Below are 19,219 nucleotides of genomic sequence, written 5' to 3'. Positions count from 1 at the left end.
CATTGTCAAAACCTTTCTGTAAGTCAACAAATGATGTACACACAGGTTTGGCTTTCCTTAACCTAACCTCCAAGAGAAGTTGCAGGGTTGGTATTGCCTCACATGTTCCTGCATTTCTCTGGAATCCAAACTGATCTTCCTCGATGGTGGCTTCTACCAATCTTCCATTATTCTGTAAAGAATTACCATTAGCATTTTGAAACCATGGCTTATTAAATTAATAGTCTGTGCCTGCTTCGTTTGGAATTATCACATTCTTCTTGAAGTCCGAGGGTATTTTGGTTGTCTCGTACATCTTACACACCAGAGAGTTTTGTCATGACTAGCTCTCCTAAGGCAGTTAGTAGTTGTGACGGAAAGTCATCTACTCGCAGGGCCTTGTTTTGACCTAGGTCTTTTACTGCTCTGACAAATTATTCTTGCTGTACCATATCTACAATCTCATCTTCATCTACATCATCTTCCATTTCTATAACATTTGCTTCAAGTACATCTTCCTTATAAGATCCTCTATATACTCCTTAATACTTTCAGCCTTTCAGCTTTCCCTTCTTTGCTTAGGACTAGTTTTCCATCTGAGCTCTTGATATTCACACAGTTGCTTCTTTTTTCTTCAAAAGCCTCCTTAATTTTCCTGTGGGTGATATCTACCTTTCCCCTAGTGATATATGCTTCTATATCGTTACATTTGTCCTCTAGCTGTTCCGGCTTAGCTATTTTGCACTTCCTGTAACTCATTTTTTAGATGTTTGTATTCCCTTTCACCTGGTTCATTTACTGCATTTTTATATTTCCTCCTTTCATCAGTTAAATTCAATAACTCTTGTGTTATCCGAAGATTTCTATTAGGCCTTGTCTTTTTACCTATTTCATCCTTTGTTTCAATTACTACTACATTTCTCAAAGCTAACCGTTAGTCTTCTACTGTATTCCATTCCCCTCTTCTTGTCATTTATGGCCTAATGCTTCCTCTGAACCTCTAAACAAACTCTGGTTCTTTCAACTTGTCCAAGTCCCATCTGCTTAATTTCCTACCTTTCTGTAATTTCTTCAGTTTTAATCTATACTTCATAACCAGTACATTGTGATCAGTGTCCACAAATGCACCTGGCATTGCCTTACAATTTAAAATCTGGTTCCAAAATCTCTGTCTTATCACTATATAATCAGTCTGAAACTTTCCAGTGTCTCCAGGTCTCTCCCACATATACAACCCTCTCTCATGATTCTTAAACCAAGTGCTTGCAGTGATTACACTATGCTCTGCACAAAATTCTGTCACGTGTCTTCCTCTTTCATTCCTTTCTCCTAGTCCATATTCACCTAGTAGTTTTCCTTCTCGTTCTTTTCCCACTGTCTATTGTTGAATTCCTGTCCCCCATGACTATCACATTTTTGTCTCCCTTTACTATCTGAATAATTTCATTTATCTCATCATACATTTTTTCAATCTCTTCATCATCTGTGGAGCTACTTGGCATATAAAATTTTACTACTGTGGTGCTTTCTGTCTTGGCTACAATGTGTGTCCACTATGCCGTTCATAGTAGCTTACCCGCAGTCCTATTTTCTTATTCATTACTAAACTTAACCCTATTTGATTTCGTATTTATAACCCTGTATTCACATGAGCAGAAGTTATGTCCTTCCTACCACCAAACTTCACTAATTCCCACTATATCTAACTTGAATCTATTAATTTCCTAATTTTTCTAATGTACCAGCTCCATTAAATGATCTAACATTCCTTACTCCAATCCGTAGAATGCCAGTTTTATTTCTCCTTATGACAACGTCCTCCTGAGGAGATTCACTCTGGAGATACAAATGGGAGACTATTTTATCTCCAGAACACACTGTAACCATACTGTAGACTGCACTGTACTTTTACCTTACTTTCAGCTGTTTGCAGTATCAGCATAGCAAGGCCATTTTGGTTGATGTTATAAGACCAGATCAGTCAATCATCCAGGCTGTTGCCCCTCCAACTACTGAAAAGGATGCTGCTCCTCTTCAGGAACCACGTTTGTTTGGCCTATCAATAGATACCCCTCCTTTGTGGTTGCACCCATGGTACAGCTATCTGTATCGCTGAGGCACACATGCCTCCCTACCAATGGCAAGGTCCATGATTCATCTTTCCCAAAACCAAATTTGTGTGACTACGGCATCTTAGATTACCCCCATCAGATACGATTACATATTTGGCTGACTCCAGAGGCCAATCATCAATCACAGATTCATACAAGTTACATCTTTCATCTATTTATACACATTACATTGTAATTATTTATTTCACAGTCAGCTGGCAGTCTTAGCACCACACACAAATCATCTTCACGTCTTCCAATATTTTGTAAAAATATTCTAAAAATATAACCACCTTGTATACAGCTACATCTTTTACTTTTGCTCTGAACCTCTCTCTTTCTCCTATTTCTTCCTCCACTATTTCCATTTCCCTTGGTCTGCTTTAACTTCTTTTACCCACACCACTGAGGTTTTGGGATTTCTGTCAAAGAAGTTAAAAATTCTTTTTGTATCCTGTTTTCATCTATCCTTTTTTGGTGTCCATAGAACTCTTCTCGTCCACATGGTGTCTGATGTTCACTCTATTTTTTCACACACTTCTTTATTACTTCTTAATTTCCATTTCCAGTTCTCATATTTTGGTCCCATTTTCCTGTTTATTTTTCTTTCCTTCTTTTCTATTTCACCTGATTGTTTGGCTGTATGTAATGAAAGGCATTCTGATGCATAAAGGCATTCAGTTGTAATGACAGTATTGTAGTGCTGAAGATTTGCAGTTATGGAAACAGATTTCTCATTATTCAGGTTTTTTGTTAGATGAGAAGCCACCTCCATTCTCCTTGCCCTTGCTAGGTTAGCTTTTTTTGTATAAATCATTTGGTTATATTATTTCACCTAGATATTTAAATTTTGTAGTCTTTTCTTTCTACGATAATCAGTTTCCATATATTTCAGTGCCTCCTTAACATATCTGGTACTCTGTTTTTTAAAAAGATATATGTAGGCCTGCTTCTGGAGTTGTCTCTTGCACGAGATTTATCTGCATTGTTGCATTTACTACAAATTCAGCAAAGATGGCATCACCACCTGTTAAAGCCAGGCAATCAAAACTCAGATTACCCCCTTTTCTCCCAACTGTGATTTTCCAATTCCTTCTTCTTCTTCTCTTCTTTTCCTCCATTCCCTGATTAACTTTTCCAGCACACAATTGAACAACAATGAGGACAGTCCATCTCCCTGCCTTACGCCAGTTTTGATCCCAAAAGCCTTGGAGGTTTTGCCTAAAAATTTAATTTTGCATTTTGTATCTGTTAGTGTGTCTTTTATGATTGCCACTGATTTGATGTCAGCTCCAAACTCTTTTAAGGCACTGAATACCATTTTTCTGTCAATTGAATCATATTCTTGTTTGAAACCTAAAAATGTTATGCAAGTGCTTTTAGATCTCATTTTTCTATACCTATTCTTGGTTTGGATAAAGTCATGGTTAGTAAGGAGTCTGCTCTTACACTTTCAATAATTAAGAAATAGCCTATGTGCACAAATGGTATTGGACTATTGGTGTCTAATATTGTGTCGAATAGCTGATGATATAGGCAGATTACAAGATAGTATACGATACATTTTACATCAAGAATTAACAATGAGGAAGCATTGTGCAATATGTGGGCTAGATTTATTGCATACTGCTGCTGCTCATTCTGTTACATTCCATAATGTTAGTTTGATGCAGTTCTACATTCTCATCACTTACCAACTGTCTTCTTCTTTTTAGTGAAACAGCTGCATCCTCCACCAGTGATGATCTGGCTGATATACACATATTTAAGAATGCATCTGCAATTCTTTCCTTCTACAACCCCTTCAACTACAATTTTCATCAACAACTTTTTAATGTCACATGCACCAAATTATTCTCTCTCTCTCTCTCTCTCTCTCTCTCTCTCTCTCTCTCTCTAATTAATTACATCCTATGTTAGGATGCCATACGAGGAAAGTGTGAGTTGGCCAAACTTTCTGGAATCCTTGTTGATTGGCATGGAGATCATTCAGTTCAAGATACCTTGAACTCAGTATACGTTCTAAGGTTCTACAACAGATGGATGTCAAAGATATTGGACAATATTCTATGGGTCACATATGCTACCACTCTTGTAAATGAGAATGGCATGTGCTTTCTTTCAGCTATTACACACATTCCCCCGTACACAGGGAGTTACAGTATAAGTCAAATATGGGCTTACTCAGTTTTGTTCAGTTTCGGCAATTTCACCCATTTCTTAATTCCAGCAACACTAATATCCCTATAGTGGAACAAGAACTAAACAGGGCCAGTACTCTGGATTTTCCTGTATTAAAGAGTATTTAGAATGTCGGCTTCGGCTTTGATATCGTAAGGTTTGATTCTTGTGTCATTCATGAGTGTCTGGGCATTAACTTTTGTGTCACTGACACTCTTTACATATGTACAGAATTTCTTTGGATTTTATCAAACTTCTTTGGATAAGATTCTGTTACAGAAGTCGCCAAAAGCTTTTCACAGACAGAGGTAGTCTCTGTTTAACTTGTCTCTAGCTACAGCCATGTGTTCCATTTTATACCTGTTGTGCAATATTCGGTTTCTTTAGCAGCTTCTTTATAGGGACTGTGTACCACAGGGAGTCCACCCCATCAGAATATGTTATATTATGTACATATCTATCCACTTTTCAGTGAATTATTCTATTTAAGTTGAGTCACAGTTCCTCTATACCAGCAGTTCTCAAACTTTTTTTGCGAGAGAACTCTTTTGAAATACTAAACTTTTATGGAGCCCTAAAGTAAGCGAAACCTAGTTTTATGTTCACTCTTTAATTGTAATCATTTAATCAAAATCATACAAAAGTAGGTACATTATACATTACAGACTTCAACAACAATATACAAAACAACACACAGTAATACATTGAGGGAGGAAAAATTGCACCAACAAAAAATAATTAATGTAGAGTAATGAATACATTTGTCTAGGTAACATATTTAAGTGATTAATATTGCAAGATCACAGGTTATACAAGTGTGAGAAGTCTTCAGAAATGTGAAATCCTGGTATATTAATAACTGGTGTAACCACCAGAATGTTGAATGCAAGCATGTAAATGTAAATATGCCTGCATTGTGTTGCATATGTGCCGCATACCAGTTTGTGGAATGGAGATCCATATCCACTGCGCTTAGTCGGTCAATACAGGGACAGTTATTGCTGGTTGTAGATTAAGCTGGAGTTGTCATCTGATATGCCCCATATATGATCTATAGGAGATAGATCTGGGGATTGAGCAGGCCAAGGCAACATGTCAACACTCAGTAGAGCATGTCGGGATACAACATGTGAATTAAGTGTTACCCTGATGGCGAACACCCTCTGGGATGCTGTTCATGAGTGGCAGCACAAGAGGTTGAATCACCAGACTGTCTTACAAATTTACAGTCAGGGCATATGGGATTAACCATGAGTGTGCTTCTGCTGTCATGCAAAACTGCACTCTGGAACATAACTCCAGGTATAGGTCTAGTGTGTCTAGCACTCAGATATGTTGGTTGCAGCCCAAAAGTGGTCTCCTCCAAACCAACACACAGACCTCACTGGAACCAAGGCAGAACCAGCTTTCATCAGAAAATGAAACAGACCTCCATCCTACCCTGCAATAAGCTCTCACTTGACACCACTGAAGTCGCAAATGGTACTGGTTTGGGTCACTGGAACACACACTATAGGGTTCCTAGCTCAGACCTGTTCTTGAAGTAATTGATTTGTAACAGTTCACTGTGTCACTGAGGTGGCAACTACAGTTCAAATTGCCGCTGCAGATGCAATACAATGCACCTGGACCATAAACGAAACACGATGGTATTACATCTCAATAATGCTCCATGGCCATCAGAAGCCCGATCATCTTGCGACAGTACAATCTTATGATCACCACTGCCAGCAATTATGTACAGTGCCTATATTCCTGTTAAGTCTTTCTACAATATCACAAAAAGAATATCCAAATTCTTGTAAACCTATAAACCATCTCTTTCAAACTCACTGAGGTGCTCATAATGACGTCTTTACTGCCTTAAAGGCATTCATAACTAACATCAACTCACCGTGACCAATCTTAAGGGTAACTAAGACTCACTGCCATTACAGCATGAATTTAAAGCGAAACTGATTTGAATTCTCATAGTGGCGCTACTAGTGCCACTTTTATCTGACTGGTGCGAAATTTAAATATACATCATCTTTCAGACAGAAACATGCCTACCAATTTCCTTCTTAGCGTTGCAATTTTTTCCCCATTAGTGTACAACCACAAAATAATGTTGCTGATTCCACTGGAAACTGATAAAACTTTCCATTTAATGGGAAGTAAGAAGTTGTATTTTAATTCCGACCAACTATTTAATGTCAGGCTTGGTAGATGAGAGTTGAAGACACGTCAGGTTCAGCATCCACTCTACTGCGGTATTCTGATGTTGTAGCTGCATTTGCTGAGAGCCCCATACGACAAAAGTATGTTGTTGGAGTGGGAGACTGACAATTAGAGTCTGTGTGGCAAATTGTGGATATTCATCACAAACTCTGCACCAAAAATCATCTAGTAACATTGTTTTGAACAATGATCCCATGGTTGAATCAGATGCCATTTCTAAAGTGGCCTCATAGGTTTTGTTTGATATTTTCTGGCTTCTGCAAATTCAGTACAAAAGGATTCTCAAACCATGGACTCATTTTCAGTTCTGTATTCCGCTCTTCGGTAAAATATATCTAAAAAGGCACTGTACCAATACTCAAATATTTAATTTGGTGATTCTGCTGTCTCACCAACAATCACATTGTGTTAAAAAGCTCTCATGCCAACACAAACAATACAAAAATCTAATTTTTTGAAGTGGTTATTTTATTATCAGTACTGAAAACTATTCTCCTTATCTTCTACAGATAGTTTTAATTCATTCACTTTCCAAATATATCTGCCAAAATGTTGATCTAAACAATTAAGTCATGTCACTCATAAGGTTTTTTAATTTAAAAGAAATATCAGTCGTAAAAGCTTGCAATCGAGCTCTTAGTACCAACAATCTTGTTAGTGTCTCATCCCAAGCCAACCATCTAATGTCAATGTGGAGCAGTAGTGTTTTGTCTGCTCCGTTAAACTTCACACAATATTGAAAATGATCAGACCTGTAGAGGGCAGGATTTAACATAACTGAAATATTTTTACTGCTTCCTCAAAAATCAATTTTAGATTTGGCAGCATCATCTTGGCCCCATCTGTACAAATACTGATACAATTGTTCCAATGGACTCAACAAACCCAATACTGATTTAAGATTTGTCATACTTCCTTTTTTTCACTTTGAGTGGGTCATTAGATACCTTACTCGTTGAAACTGTGGAGCCTGAAGTCATTAAATCACTTCTTGTATCTCTGTCTCCATTAGAAATCTGATGTTTATGCTCCATCTTCCGGACAAACAACCTCTGAACATTTGCTGCAAGATTTTGCTGCAAAACCTTTAACCAACGCTCCACTCTATCTTTTAAAACAAACAGTTTAATTTTCAATATCACACACATAGAATAATATTGCCAGAAGGTACTGAATTTTACAACTGTAGTCAATAACAAACACAAACTGAATATACTGCAGTCCGAGAGTGGTGTGTAGATTTCCTGTGATAAACTGGGCTACACATTGCAAACATAAATACATGTAAGACTGTATTCTGTGCTGTGTGTTGTGGTGTGGTGTTGCAGCATGTGTAGATGACACTGTGTAGCAAGAGCGAGAGCACATTATCAAGGCCACTGCATGTCTGTGAAGTGATGAGCATCGAATTGCGATACACCTACTTGTACAAGCTAAATTCTTCTGTTTGTAGTTTTTGACGTGGCCTTATTGTAGATTCATTATGTGTCAAGTCACCTCATTTTCAGCTATTATGCACTCAGAGAAAAAATAACTTTTATAAAACCAACAATGATATACCTATAAGTGTCGTTTTTCTTGGTGTATGACAATGTCTGATGTCTTTTGTTCTTTAGGTTAATATTATTTTGGTTGAGCCACTGCAGAGGCCCTGCGCAGCCGCAGTGCTGTGTAGAGCACACTATCACTGCATTGTATGCTTCTGCCTCAAGCTAAATGTTTTATGTTCCTTCTTGATATACGACATTACTGCTTCTTTAAATCCTTTAGGATTAAAGAAGACCACTCACCATAAGGCAGAAGCATTGAGTTGTCAATAGGCTAACACAAAAGATGGAAAACTTGATAGCTTTCCAAGTTATCCTTGGTCAAGCTAAGGGTAAAATACATAAAAAAACACCCCCCCCCCACACACACACACACACACACACACACACACACACACACACACAAACACACACACTATGCAGTAGCTCATCACAGGATAACGTCTAAAAAAACAAGTTTTTCCTTATTTTGTGTGTGTCTACAAACATATCAATGCTTCTGCTTTTCAGTGACTGGTCTCCTTTAATCCTAAAGTATTTGCATTCTACAAGAAATTCCCTATTGCCTATTTTTCTAGTTCTTTCACCTGTCCTTTGTGCTTTGGAAATCACTGTTGCTACAGTTGCCTTACTGTCACTGATACCATCTTCAATATAGACATACCACATTCCATTATGAGTGAACATCCAAACTATCTGTTCTAATTAGTTTTCGGAAAAAGCATTTAGTATTATTTTACAGATATCTCAACAGGTCCATCACTTGCAATACCACATGTATCTGAATTGGCTATTGGATGATTAATCTCTCTTCCAGACAATGGCGTGTGATTGGGGAAACACATATTCTAATGAGATGAGGTTTTCTCTAAAGTTGGTTGCATCTGAGAGCAATCCAGTGGTCAGTAAGAGCCTTAGTCAATCCCACAAAGAGCTTCAATTTCTGTCAGCAAATTTCAGTTTCTTATCTACTGAGACAAAACACCAGTTATTTCAATTAGACTATCCTTTCAATAACGTTTACACTTACCCCAAAAATCTCATTACTATCAATTTCTAGCACTATGAGAGTGCCACTACTTCTTAGGAATGCTTCACACTCTGCCACTGGCATTTTCTTTTGAGAGCTTTCTGAGTTGTTCACTAAGATCTTAGAAAGTCCTATCTGTGGGGTCCATTTATTTGGATGATGATAGTGTATGGTTTACTATAGCTATCATTATCTGGACTGGATAAAGTAGGCTAATCTAAAACAAAACTTCCACTGCCATCAGTAGAAACCATCATCTGCCTGTAGATTGAACTCTTATCACACAAAATGTCAATTTTGAAATGACATGGATACTTGAAAGCAATAGGTGTTATTCGAAAGTTTAGAAAATCAAGTAATCTTTTTATTGTACCTGTCTGCAACTCAATGTGTCATCTTTACAGTGAGTAGCACTCTATCCTTTTCATAATTGTTGATATTCCAATCTGGACTTTCCATGGTTTGATATTTAAATGTTTTTAATATGTTAAACAATTTTCTAATAATGACATGAATCTCTTAAAATTATTTTTATGGGAGCAATGGGAGAGGGGAAAAAATAAGAGTTTAAGAGTCAGGGGTGTCCTGGCTAAAAATGGACAGAGGACACAAAACTTAACAACATGTATGTGCCTTAAGTAACAGCAGTACGTCCACTTGGTAAATTCCAACCTTCACATATTCAGCATAATTCATTCAATTCTTGGTGTTCTTTAAATATGATATTTCCCCATGCTTCAATGGGTATTCAGAAAGATCCGAAGTACCTTTACATGTTAGTCACTTGCCAACCTAACCCATCTACCTTGGCCCCAGTTGTGCTGGTTTGCATTTAGTCAAAATGCTCTCTTTACCAGAACAGATTTCTGAGAATTTGTAAAAGCAAAGGCAACTCTCAAGACAAATACACTGCAGTCCATTAAAATAATAAGACCACGAATGATAAATTGGCATGAACTGTACTACAGGCTTGGATATGGCAACAATAAGCATTTTCACGTCAGAATGATTTATGTGAGAAGGAGAAATGTCTACCAGCACACATCTGAATTCAACAGTGGCAGGACTGAGACCTAAGAAAACTGGTTTACTGTTCCACAATATTGCTGCTCACACTGTTTGGAATCCCACGACTGTCACGTGAATATGGAATCAATAGGTTCAGGAGTCATACTCAAATACTCAATGCCACATAGGATATCAAATGCTCCCCATCATTTGTGCCAGAGAGGACAGATAATTGCTCACTTGGTCAAGCAAAATGTCGAACTGGGCTTTATTTGTAGACAGATAAATACCCCCACAGCTAGGCATGACAACTTCAGGAGCATCACAGATTATCAACACACTGACTATCGTTGCAGCTTCCCTAGAAGAGAGAGTGGTACATCCAATGACAACAATGGACATATTCTCCCAGTTCTGGTTTTAGCATTATGTTGGACACAGCTTCAGTGTGGATGCTCTTATGAGAATGAAAGTTGCCATACGGAATTGGTTGTCAGCATAAGCGTATGATGGTATACAGTGCCACTGTGTACACAGCAGAACCCCTTCTGCTTCATGCAGCCAGTAATTTGGGCAGTAGTCATCACATTTCTGTCACGTTAAGGCCAATGGCTGTGCCTACCTTTGAGGTCTGCAAAATTTACCTTTCAAGAAGTTAAGCAAGACCACATGGCGTCTTACACCATGCTCTTCTGACCTACTTCAGCGCAGAGAGTAATCCACTTTTGCCTGGGCCACCATGTTTCCCATAACTCTCAGCCACTGAAGCATCCTGCCATGGTTTACTGAGAGACAAGTATGCCACCACTAGTCATCCACTATGAGTGATGAATCCTGGCATACAGCTGCAGCAGCACAGAAAGGAGTATTCCATCTGTTGTGGCGTAACAAGACAGCTACGCCACACTGAAGTAGCCGAAAGGCACGCGTAATCTCAATGGCTAGATAGAGGTCTGAAACAGGATACTTATTAATGTTATAAAGAAAAGTATGTAGCTACTAGAACACTTAACTTTTATATCTTCATTGGTTTACAACGTTCTTGGTGATACAAGTGAGACTCTATCTTGAGGTACATGCAATGTTACAAATGGCGCCTTGCTAGGTCGTAGCCATGGACTTAGCTGAAGGCTATTCTAACTGTCTGCTCGGCTAATGAGCAATGCATGCTAACTATCTGCTCGGCTAATGAGCGATGCTTCGTCCTTGTAGTCGCTAGCAATGTCGTCCGTACAACTTGGGCGAGTGCTATTCCGTATCTCGAGACCTGCCTTGTGGTGGCGCTCGGTCTGCGATCACACAGTGGCGACACGTGGGCCCGACATGTACTAAACGGACCGCGGCCGATTTAAGCTACCACCTAGCAAGTGTGGTGTCTGGCGGTGACACCACACCATCTGTCACCCAAACTATATTAGACTATGTCCATTGTTGCTGCTAAATGTGACAGAACTTGCAGTGTTCCTATTGCTCCAAAAGAGTGAGGTTTAACCCTACAACTACCTTTTCAACGAATTACATCCATGAACAATGAAATGCTATAATGATTTAATATGTAGAACAGCGCAACTATTTTGCAGTTTTGCTTTGTATTTTGCATGTGGCAAGTCTTGTCAAGGAAGAAGGGTGTCTTCAAAGTGGAATGGCAATTGCAGTAACTTCGCAAAAGGAACAGCACACAGGCCCTGGATCAAGAGCCACAAACACAACACTGAGATTGACTGGAAAAATACAAATGAAGCATGTAAACTGTTTTCACTACTGTGATATTCCAAACTGTTGCTCTGATGTTTGTTTTGAGATTCTGAGTTATAAAGTTATGGTAATGTTCCTGTAGGAAGAACTTCATTATGAAAAGTTAATTGTATTGTTCTTGAATATATGGCACATAGATCTGAAGCATTTTGTTTATTTACACAATTCCATATTGTGCTAAATTCTTGAATTCCGGCATCTACAGAAGATTAAGTCCAAGCATTTAGTATCCATGGTCAAGAATAAAGGCAAGCTAAACAATGCTGGCCAATGGCCTTGCCACAGTGGTAACACCTGTTCCCGTCAGATCACCGAAGTTAAGCGCTGTCGGACTGAGCTAGCACTTGGATGGGTGACCATCCGGTCTGCCAAGTGCTGTTGGCAAGCGGGGTGCACTCAGCCCATGTGAGGCAAACTGAGGAGCTACTTGATTGAAAAGTAGCAGGTCTGGTCTCGGATACTGACATACAGCCGGGAGAGCAGTGTGCTGACCATGTGCCCCTCCGTATCCACATCCAGTGACACCTATGAGCTGAGGATGACACAGCGGCCGGTCAGTACTGTTGGGCCTTCGTGGCCTGTTTGGGAGGAGTTTAGTTTTTTTTTTTTTTTAATAACACTGAGCTACAATTACAGCTCAAGAGGACAAATAGCTTTACAAAATGAGAATCAACATTGGGTACATTACATTACAATCGGCATACTAAATTTTGCACCCAATATACCTTACATCAACTTTGAATTTAATCATATTCTTCCTACTATACTGCATAAGCACAACAGGAAAAACTTATTTTCTAGCATTTCCAGTGTTGCAGTTGTAATTGCTGGCAGAATATTTTCTGATACAGGGTAACTTTTCTGTGGATGGCAGCCACCCTTATTTTTACCTTTTCAGTTTGCATTCCTCTAAGATTTTGCTCAGTCCTATAAAATGGTAGATGTACTGACATAATTCAGAAGAAATTAATAGTCCCAATGAACAAACATGTGATACAGTCGCGAAACAACCTATGTTACTGTAAGAAAGTGACCAGTGCGACCAATATGTAAAAAATGCGAATCTAGTATGGAAAAGTATGTGAGCTCTGTCAATGTCCAAGTTCATTACAATTTGCTCATACTAACATTTTTATTAACAAAAATAAAACATTGGGATACTAGGGTGTCAAGCGAGGTTCCCACTGGAGTGAACGAGGATCCGATAACAATAAGTCTCCCAGCTTAAAGTTCACATTCCCTGGTGCCCACTCACTGTTGGTCTTCTAGCAAACTAACAACGCAAGTTCGCGTTCTGTCTACTCTGCTACTAGCAGTGCAAAGAACACTCAACTGGTGTTTTGTGTGTGAACTACTCTTGTTGCAGACATGAGTTGTGTGAATAATATTGTTGATATTGCTTGTGGGAGCCAAAAGATCAGCAGCACAAATTCCAAAGAAAAAGAAATACAATTGTCAGAAATTACTAAAGCACACAAAGGTCCAATGGGCACATGACAAAATAGGTTAAATCAATACATGCATCCAGCAGGCAGGATGGAGTGAATAAGCACAAAAGCCAGGTATCTCTTTTTATTAAAAAAGTAATGGCATAATAAATTTCCTTGAAATTAAACAACTATGAATACATATTTTTTATGCTGAGTATTGTAAAATTAAAAACATACCAAAAACCTGATCATCCTCATTGTTTATGTTTCATGGCAGCTCTAATTCCATGGGTGATTTATCATTGTTATTTTAGAGGGGTTTTAAGTAATAGCTGAATGAGTACAAATTGTTATCCTTTGATCATTCTATCTGCCCTCTAACAAAGTGTATATCAGACTTCTTCATTACTTGCTACCAACCAGCCATTGATGGACAAACTTTGTCAAGATTACAATACTAAAACCACAGTAAAATGAATGCAATACTGTAATTTAAACTATGACAATAAAGAGGACACTGTAAAACATATTCAAGTTAAGAACTAGATCACTTTACAATTATATAACCAATACTACAAAATAGTGTAGTTAAACAGCGAAGTTGCTGTTGTAGTCACTGCACTAAGTTGAAAGTAATATAGATACTGTTTTATCACAAGGGAAGAATTCTCAATACTGTAAAAAGGCTGCTCTTTTAATAACTGATAAGGAACAAAGGCACTGCCAGTGTATGAGCATTCCCTTGTATTCACTTAGGATAAATACAGTTTAAGCTCACAATACAGGAATGGATTATTGAATTACATGATAACAGATTAAATAGGGTGCAGTTACTGAGTTATGGCAAAGCTATGCAAAAACCCTTACCAAATTAAAAAGCCCAGAGAAGTGATACTAAGAAACAACTAGTGGAAATATAACAGGAAGGACAAAAATAATGAAAAAGAACTGGTCTGGAAGATTAAACATGAGAGTTGGAAGGGGAAAAAAAGTGGAATATTTAAATGAAAGAAGATTGTGAACAAATAAAGAAAGAAGACAATGATTAAAAATGTGTCAGAATATGGGATAAATAATGGCAAGAATATGACAAGGAAGTAAGGTAATACTGGAAAACCAAGCAGGAACTTAGTTGCAACTAATGGATGGCAGGAAGCAAGCACTTGCTGGAGAGGAATTCCCCACATAAAACTATAAAACACAATTTTCATGGTACAAGACTTTTCACTGATCGTTATGATCCACCAAACTGAGTAACAATAAATGAAGTAAAGATAATATAATTAATACCTCATATGAACAAATCTTTAATTTCAAGTTGTATTCTGTGTTATGTTTCATGTAATTAATGCAACGGATTTTACTTTTACTCACTGTTTGCTTACACATCATGGCATTTCCTGTTCCACTCAACAAAATGTGTTTAGCAATGAGCAGCACATGCTAGAAGATATTCCGATGAACTTTTACATGCACAGTTGGAAACTTACAAACATGTTTTCTTTTCAAACAATTTTTAGACAAAAGAAATGTTATGACATTTAGCACTGAACAGTCTCCTTAAGTAATCACATACTGTATTGGTTAATGTAAAATGCTGATTTTTGTGCAAAATATATAAATCATGATCTGTTAATCTGACATTGTGGGGATCCCAAACATTCAAACAGTGGTTAAAAGAATGAGTCCCACTAGTGTTCTGCATGACGTTACAGATGAACTTAGACAAGAAAATAAATGATGTGTCACAATTAATAGCAAAAACTGACACAGTTGAAATTGTACAATAACAGAAGTAAAATTATTCCATTACACATAGGTACATAAACGAGTCATTTGTGAATGGGTGGTTACGAGCTGCCACTGACTTCAGATTCTAGTCAGTACAAATGTATTTGGAATGTGAACTTTACAATTAAGTCTTATCTAATTGGTTTCAAGTTCACCTATGGTCCATGTTACAGGAATGTGGTAGCTGCATGATGAGGTACCAGCATGTTTTGTTGCTAGTGTGACAGAGCACCAACATACCAACATCATCCAAGATTGATGTGATGAGCTGGGTCTGTACCTTTGCCTCCCAAGTTCACCCAACATCAAATCCTCGTGATTTTTCAGTTCTGAGTCACCTTAAAAGTGAAGTGTACAGCACTACTGTTGACATGATTGAAGAACTGGAGCAGCAAACTGTATAGCCTTGTCAAAATTTACAAGATGATTTTTTAAAGTTTGGGGAGGGGAAAAAAATCAAAGCTGATTGTAGATATCAGTGCAGTACTGCATCCAAGTGCAAGGATGACAAGCGGAACATCTCCTTTAACAGGTATGAATGCACAGTAAGTTTTAACATGCTGAAGCAGTATTGTATTTCTCGTTAAGGTAGTTCATGGGTGAAATTTGAGTCCAATTAGATGGAGATTTAATTGCAAAGTATACATTACAAATACATTTGTGCTGACTAGAAGGATATTTAATACAGAAGTCGGTGGTGGATCATAACTACACATTCGTAGTCATATCACAAATGGCTAGTTTGTAGACACTAGTTTACAGGAATGTTTTTGTTTCTTGTGTATGTCCATTTATATCAGTTGTTACTATTGATTATGATACAACTTTATTATACAAAGAGTACTGGAAATACAGAAAAAAATACTTTGCACAAATTTGCAATTATAATGCAGTCCACCAAATGTTTTCTGTGTAAATCACTAACTGATATGCAATAAGACTGCAGATTCATAAACAGAATTTGTTTCCTTTATTATTATTATTATTATTATCTTCAAAGCTACAATATTAATATTAATACATTGACACCCGGGAAACTGAAAGGAAGCTGACTTTGTTGTTTAAGATTAAAAAAGATGTGATTTGAAATATTTTGAAAATATCTAGACAGAAAACATTAACTGAAGATTACTGAAAGTTAAAAAGGAGAAATGCCATATTTTTACTTAGAGTTAATGCTTCAATAATGTGAGAATAGATAAGAAAGAACATTGACCTGATGGTACACAGAATATGCAATAAATAATGAAACACACTGCAAGCACATTGCAATTAATAGTTACTGCAGTAGCAAAATTATCTGAATTTGTAATCTTACACAAAAAGGCAATTTTTTCCAAGATAATGAAGTTATTAAATTATCAACATTTTGTGTTCCAGTTAGACAGGGATCAAAGTCTTACACTGTTCCCCATTGAACAGAGTAGTTACAATGATGTGTAAAGCCAACAAAAGCACTATTCCACAAGAAGCTATAATGTACATCTCTATGTGTAAATTGGACTGTACAGTGAGTAATACACAATCTTAATGTCTGTAGGAACTTATCGCCTTCAAATTGTTGTTCCCCAGCCAAGAGTCTCTTATTCTACATCTACAGTGCACTGTTCTGCGGAGTATGTATACCCCACAAACCATCACACAGTGCATGGTGGAGGGCAAAGGTACCACTACTAATCATTTCCTCTCCTATTCCACTCACAGACAGAGTGAGGAAGAGACAACTTCTAAAAGTCCCTGTACAAGTCCTAATCTCTCACATATTATCTTAAAATACTATCTTAAAATACACATTTGTGGCAGCAGAATCATTCTGAAACTGCCTCAAAATGCAGCTTCTCTAAATTTGTGCAACAGTGCCTAGCGTAAAGAGCTCCCTCCAGGGAGTCCCATTCGAGTCCACGAAGCATCTCTTTGATACTTGCAGGCTAACCAAACCTACCGGTAATAAACCTAACAGCCCGCCTCTCAACTGCTTCAATGTCTTCCTTTAATTCAACCTGGTGGGAATCCCAAACATTCGAACAGTACTCAAGAATGGGTCACACCAGTTTCCCACAAGCTGTCTTCTTTATGGATGAGCTACACTTTCCCATAACACTCCAATTAAAACGAAGTTCCCTACTACCAAACTGCTGTATTCTTTCCATTTCAGATCGCTTTGCAATGTCATATCTAGATATTTAATCGAAGTCACTGTGTCAAGCAGCACGCTATTATTGCTGTATTTGAACACTACAGAGCTGTTTTTCCTACTCATCCGCATAACTTCCATTTTTCTACATTTAGAGCAAGCTGCCATTCATCACACCAACTAGAAATTTTGCCTAAGTCATTTTGTAAATTCGTACAGTCACTTGATGATGAGACCTTCCCACACACCAAAGCGCCTCAGCAAACATCCATAAACTGCTGCTGACCCTGTACATCAGGTCATCTATGTGTATGAAGAATCAAAGCAGTCCTATCCCACTTCCTGGGGCACTCCTGACAATATCCTTGTGTCGATGAACACGCAGTTGAGTACCATGTACCTGGTTCTATTACTTGAGGAGTCTTCGAGACACTCGCACATCTTTAAACCTAAATGGTACGCTCGGACCTTGTCAACAATCTGCAGTGGGGCGCCGTGTCAAATGCTTTCCAGAAGTCTAGAAACATGGAATCTACCTGTTGCCATCCATCCATGGTTTGTAGGCTATCATGAGAAAAGAGCAAGCCAAGCTTTGCACGAGTGGTGCTTGCTAAATCCGTACCGATTTGTGGACAGAAGCTTTTCCCTCACAAGGAAATTTTATTATATTCAAACTCAATGTTTCCAAAAATTATAAACCAACCTGATGTTAAGGATGTTGATCAGTAATTATGCAGGTCAGTTCTTACATACTTTTTCCCCTTCATTTGGAACTTTTCACTGGGCGAGACATTCGTGATAAACGCAGGCTAATTAAGCAGACACTGCCACAGTGTACTTTCCTTAAAAAGAAATTGGCATTCCATTCGGATGTGGTGATTTATTTGTTGTCAACTCTTTCAGTTGTTTCTTTACCCCAAGAATGTCAATTTCTAGATCTTCCATGCGTGAGTCTGTACAACAGTCAAGCGATGGTATGTTTGTACAATCCTCTTGTGTGAATGATTTCTTAAACATGAAATTTACAACTTCAGCTTTCCTTCTGCTGTCTTCTACTGCCACCCTCGACTAGTCAACAAGTGGCTGGATAGAAGCCTTAAATCTGCTTAGTGATTTTATGTACAACCAGAATTGTCTTGGGTTCTCAGCAAGATCTTTCACTAAGATATAATCGTGGAAGTAGTTGCATGCTTTGCACATTGCTCTTCTTACAGACCTACGTATTTCTATTATCTTTTGCCTGCCAATATATGCACACGCTTTCTTGAAGTGAGAGAGCGACAATTCTGTTTCCTCAGCACTTTCCAAATTTCATTATTAAATCACAGAGAATCCTTTCCATCCTTAATCCACTTATTTGGTGCATACATCGCTAAAGCACAATTTACAGTCATTGTAAACTTTGCATATAATCATTCTACGTTCTTCATACTGGAGCTAAATGATGACCATTCATTATCTAACAGAGATTCTAACAACTGCTTTTTCTAGCATGAACAGTACTGTCCTAGATAGATTTATTAACTTCAGTAATGATAGTTTCTATGATATCATGATCATAATCCCCGTTTCCATACAGACATTGTCACTAATGCCTAGCTCCTTTGTAGCTATAAGGTTTAAAATATTTTCATTGTGCTTGGGTTGTCTAACTAGTTGTTAAAGGCAGATTTTGGAAAATCTGTTCAGAAGTACTTCACAACACTGTCTGTCCATACTGCCTGTAGTGAAGCCACAGTCATTCCAGTTAATACACAATAGGTTGAAATCACCTCCAATGAATACTGCTTGATCTTGGTAATAGTCCAAGCTGCTGGAGTTGGTTGGTGGTCATGTATGGATAAGGTGTGCTTGCTTGTATGAATGAATGGTATGTGTTTACGCTACGGCTGAAAGTTTGTGTGTAAGTGTCTTAATTGTGTGTGTCTGCAACTCAACATGTCATCTTTACGATAAGTAGCAATTTATCTTTTCCTACATTGTTGATATTCCAATCTGGAGTTTCCATTGTTTGATTTCATCTAGACCTGTTA

The 19,219-nt window shown here is 37.9% G+C and overlaps 1 protein-coding gene and 1 pseudogene across 3 annotated transcripts in view; one reads left to right on the top strand and one right to left on the bottom strand.

The window, feature by feature from the left end:
• Window positions 1–19,219, bottom strand: part of LOC124595045 (ATP-binding cassette sub-family A member 7-like) — a 610,990-nt gene that overhangs the window by 548,634 nt on the left and 43,137 nt on the right. The window lies entirely within an intron of this gene.
• On the top strand, window positions 12,098–12,215 carry LOC124596770 (annotated as a pseudogene).

This window comes from Schistocerca americana, chromosome 2 (assembly GCF_021461395.2).
Source record: "Schistocerca americana isolate TAMUIC-IGC-003095 chromosome 2, iqSchAmer2.1, whole genome shotgun sequence".
NCBI classification, from domain to species: Eukaryota; Metazoa; Arthropoda; class Insecta; order Orthoptera; family Acrididae; genus Schistocerca; species Schistocerca americana.
The sequence above is the reverse complement of the archived record's forward strand: the minus strand, read 5'-3'. Positions and strand labels throughout refer to the sequence as shown.